This window comes from Anomaloglossus baeobatrachus, chromosome 3 (assembly GCF_048569485.1).
Source record: "Anomaloglossus baeobatrachus isolate aAnoBae1 chromosome 3, aAnoBae1.hap1, whole genome shotgun sequence".
NCBI classification, from domain to species: Eukaryota; Metazoa; Chordata; class Amphibia; order Anura; family Aromobatidae; genus Anomaloglossus; species Anomaloglossus baeobatrachus.
The window spans coordinates 26,180,552-26,185,775 of NC_134355.1; the positions used below are offsets into that span (position 1 = coordinate 26,180,552).

The 5,224-nt window shown below is 41.7% G+C and overlaps 1 pseudogene; it reads right to left on the reverse strand.

Moving 5' to 3' along the window:
* Nucleotides 1–2,103: 2,103 nt before the first annotated feature.
* On the reverse strand, nt 2,104–3,907 carry LOC142294898 (zinc finger BED domain-containing protein 5-like; annotated as a pseudogene).
* Between the last annotated feature and the right edge of the window lie 1,317 nt (nt 3,908–5,224).

Genomic DNA, 5,224 nt, shown 5'->3' on the forward strand with positions numbered 1-5,224 from the left:
CTGAATGGTACAGGTCATTTTCTTCTAAGGCGATGTCTTGCTGGGCAGGACACATTGCTGTGTTTGACACTGTGTGACAGGGTCACAGTGACTGCTGAGATCGTTATACAGGTTGCTACTGCGACCTGTATTATTCCTACATCGCTAGTAAGGTCTGACTGTGACATCTCACCAGCGACTTACCAGCAATCCCTATCAGGTTGCATTGTTTTCGGGATCGCTGGTAAGTCCCACCAGCAACCTGACCTGGCAGGGATCACTGGAGCGTCGCTACACGGGTTGCTCGTGAGCTGTCAAACAGGCAGATCTCACCAGTGACCAGCTCCCAGCCAGCAGCGACGCGTGGAAGTGGTGCTGCGCTTGGTAATTAAGGTAAATATCGGGTAACCAACCCGATATTTACCTTGGTTACCAGCGCACACCGCTTAACACTGGCTCCCTGCACTCCTAACCAGAGTACACATCGGGTTAATGACCCGATGTGTAGTCCGGCTATGTGTGCAGAGAGCAGGGACTGACAGTGTGAGAGCGGCGGACGCTGGTAACGAAGGTAAATATCGGGTAACCAAGGAAAGGGCTTCTTGTTTACCCGATATTTACCTTGGTTACCAGCGTCCGCAGAAGCCGGCTCCTGCTGCCTGCACATTCAGTTGTTGCTATGTCGCTGTCACACACAGCGATCTGCGCTTCACAGCGAGAGAGCAACAACTAAAAAATTGTCCAGGACATTCAGCAACAACCAACGACCTCACAGCAGGGGCCAGGTTGTTGCTGAATGTCACACACAGCAACATCGCTAGCAAGATCGCTGTTGCGTCACAAAAGTCGTGCCTCAGCAGCGATGTTGCTAGCAATGTTGCTTAGTGAGACGTGGCATTAACACATATCCGAGACAAAACTGCTAGTATAAAAGCTTAGTGTGATAACTATTTGTACATTTATAACACCCTGAACAATGCTATGGGTAGGCGGAGCCAAGTTGATGACAAGTGGTCAGTGTCACAATAGTCAATCAGTAATAGACAAAAGGCATCACATGACAAGGATTGAAAGCATCATACAGGGGTGGTCTCTAACATGATGGACACTCTCAGTGCAACAAAAGCACTGAGTGGGTGGGAAAACAATCAACAGCGTGCTCAAGGCAATAGTATTCGGATATAACGCGTAATAATCAAGGTACAAACATTGATATAAAATCTAACACATCGGAGACAAAACCGCTAGTATATATGCTTAGTTTAATAACCTATTATACAATTATAACACTCTAAAATAGCGCTAAATGTAGGTGTGGAACAACATTAATAACAAATAGTCAGGGGCACGATAGCCAATCAAAGATAAAAGAAAAGCATCACATGTCGAGGATCGAGGGCAACGGGCGGTCTCCAACATGATAGACATACTATTAGTGCAACCTAGAAGCACTGTGTGAGCAGGGAAACCCCCATCAGGGTACATAACTTCTGTTGCAAAGCTGCTATCAGGTTTAACATCTGGATTAATCCCTATCAGGCATAGTGCAAAAATTGACTCGACTCCATTAGAGATGTATCTATAGTCCAAAAAAGACATTGGACGATATAAACGCATCGGGAAACTAAAGATAAAAACATTGAAAATCAGGAAAAACACCATAAATACCTCATATAAAGCACACAAACGATATCAGTTCATTAAGGCCTCTGGGATTCACCGAATCCATACGAAAAATCCATTCACATTCTCTCCTCAAGAGTTTTGTCGTGGTCCCCACCCCTTATTTTGTTTGACAACCTCTAAGGCAGTGGTTCTCAACCTTTCTAATGCCGTGACCCCGCAATACAGTTCCTCATGTTGCGGTGACCCCCAACCCAAAAAATAATTTTGGTGGCTACTTTAAAACTGTAATTTTGCTAGTTATGATTCGGAATGTAAATGTCTGGTATGCATTATGTATTCTCATTGCTACAAATCAAACCTAATTTAAAAAATCACAAAAACAATTATGTTGAGAAATATTTATTACGAATTCCTATAAATAACATTTCACCATGGCATAGCATGGGTTTAAATATAACAGTAAACAGTGCAATATTTTGCTACAGTATGCTGCCAAATTCAGTGAGATCGTTGTGGTTGCTTCTTGCTTACCAATTCAGAAATTCTTGGGGCAGTCTTTGCAAGGGCACAGCGAAGATCATTTTCCACAACAAGTCTACTTCGGTATTTAGACTTGATTACCAGCAATCTTGAAAACCCTGTTTCGCAAAGATATGTTGTTGGAAAAGGAAGAAGGCGCAGCACACTCTCAGACAGAATAGGATATAACTGTAAACTCTTAATCCAGAATTTTGTCAGTGGCATTGTAGAGAAATCTGTTCTCGCTGCATCATTGTTAATTAGGTCGATGAACTCTTCTTGCGCTGTCTCCGGAACATCTTCAACTTTCACTGTGAATGGACTTCTGGCAAGTGCAAATGGGGTGTCAGGTAGATTAGGAAAGTATGATGAAATTTCCTCTGAAAGCATGTGCAAATGTTCTTTCACAGAAGTTATCATAATTTTGTTGTCTGGCTCAATGTCGTCATGTTCCTCAAAGAAGATAATGTAGGAAAAATGTAAATTTTATTTTTATCCAATTTATCTTTCCAAAGCTGAAGTTTCATTTGGAATGATCTCATTTTTTTTCAGACAAATCGAGGCACGTTGCATTTGGTCCTTGCAGTGATAAATTTAAGTCATTCAAGATGACAAAGATGTCCACCAAGTAAGCTATTTTCTGCAGCTCAGTTATATCGCTAAACAGTGCTTCGAATTGCGGTCTTGCTTTCTGATTAAAAAACGTTTTCAGTTCCTCACGAAGCTCAAAGACACGTTTTAAAACTTTTCCTCTTGACAACCATCTGACTTCAGTGTGAAATAACAGAGCATTTTTTGGCGCATCTAGATCGTTGCACAGTTGGCAAAACAGCCGACTGTTTAAGGCGCTCGACTTAACAAAATTGACACATGTTATGACGCTTTTCATTACTTCTTGTAAATCTTGCGGCAGTGTCTTAGTCGCTAATATTTGGCGATGTATCATACAGTGTGTTCCGATTGCTTTTGGCGATTCATTTTGTACCAAACGCTGAAATCCTGAGCGACATCCTAGCATAGCAGGAGCGCCATCTGTGCATACACCGCAAACCTTTTCCCAGGAGATGTAATGCGCTTTTAGAAAAGAACCAACTGCATCAAAAACATCATGTGCAGTTGTTGTTGTTGTTGTTTCAAGCGGTTTGCAAAAAAGAAACTCGTCTTTAAAGTCGCCATCATTAATATACCTTGCGTAAACCAACAACTGTGCACAGTTTGCCACGTCTGTAGATTCGTCAAGCTGGATACTGAATATTGGTAGTGGTGCAGATTTAATTTCCTGGATCACCTGATCAAGAATATCAGCAGACATGTCCTCTATTCTTCTGCGGACAGTGTCATTAGATAAGGAAATTGCATTCAATTTCTGAACATATTCATTTCCAATTATCACTCAAACTATGTCTTTTGCAGCTGGCAACAGTAAATCCTCACCAATGGTGTGAGGTTTCATAGCTCTGGCAATTCTGAGTGCCACCAAAAATGATGCTTCAACAGCTGCTACATTGTGTTTATGGTACCGGCCACCAGTGTCAAATCTAGATTTCTTGAGTCCATCAGCTTTGCTTCTAAAATAGCTGATATCCTTGCTAGCAAAGAATGGATGCTTGCTATCAAAATGCTGTTTTAGTTTGTTCGGCTTCATAGATTCAGCTGAGAGAACTTCACAACAAATAACACATTGTGGTTTCTCAATTCCTGCTGTAATTATTGAGGTAAAACCATACTGCAAGAAATCCTCAGTGTATTTTCTTTTCTTAATATTCTTTTCTACACGATTCATTGTCATGAGACGGTTTGCTAAAGAAAAAATAAAAGATAGTCACGTCTAAAGAGCTTGTTAAAGTTTCCTATTATTCACTATTCCCTGTGTTGTCTTCTATTACACACCTGTTACTATGACCAGGGGGCCGTATTCACATGCTTAAAGCGCACCTGTCCCCCAACCATCCCCCCGGACCCTATGAAGCTGCTGCCATTACCTTGTGGGTGCAGTGAATAGCATCCTAATACATCTTTTCTTACCTTCATCCTCAGGAATGCTCAGAAATTCATCTTTATAATCATCTTGGCAGCTCCACAATCCATAACATCGTATTACGTGTGTCTGGCGCCGGACACACACAATGCGATGTTATGGATTGTGGAGCGCCCCCCCCCCCCCTTAATCAGGGCCATCTTAACAGCGCACTGTCAGAGCACTGTCTCTTTATACACGCACACACTGACATATAAACACACACTGACATATAGATACACACACGGGTTCACACACACTTACAGATCCTGGTCCTCCCCCTCCTCCTCTCTGTAGTCGGCTTGTTCTTTACACTTTCAGGACCTGCGGGTCATGTGATAAGGTCCTTTACCCCTCTGTGTGCAGGAGGCTGGAAGGTCCTTCTCCACCCGGCTCCTTTCATGATTAACTCCCCTACACACCTGTTTAACCCACCTACGGGCACCTTAACCCTTTGATGCCATCGAATAGACACCTACAAAAAAAAACCTCTCCCCGTAGGAATAATCCTCTGCAAAGTTCAAAGAACCCAGCAACTATTGCATCTCACGCAGAGTGGTTTTATCCTTTTTAGAGCATCTTCCCAATTGCAGTTTTTTAAAGAACTCTCTTCTCCTTTGGTAAGCTGCATTCCATTGCAACAGGATCCAATATAATACCCAAAAATTCTAACCGGTTAAAAGGAATTATTTTTTTTTTTTTTTTGTAATTTACTATGGGCACGCTGAAATGATGCATCAAAATTTAAAAAATTTCCAATGATTTGGAACACCTATCCGAAGACCCATAACCAACGAACAGAAAGTCGTCCAAATAATACAATATTCCTCCTCCAGGGACTTTCTCTTGTATTGCCCAATGCAAAAATGACTAAAAACATTCAAAATAAAAACAAGACCAAGAAAAACCCATTGGTAAACACTTATGAAAATTTAAAATTCATTATTAAAATAAAACCCCAATGAATTTAAAACCTCCCGGGTGTACTGGCAAAACCTGATTTAATATCAGACTTGGCTAACAAGGCCTTAAAACCAAAAGACCTTAGAGGCTTGACCGCCATATCGAAACAGGCGTAGTGCA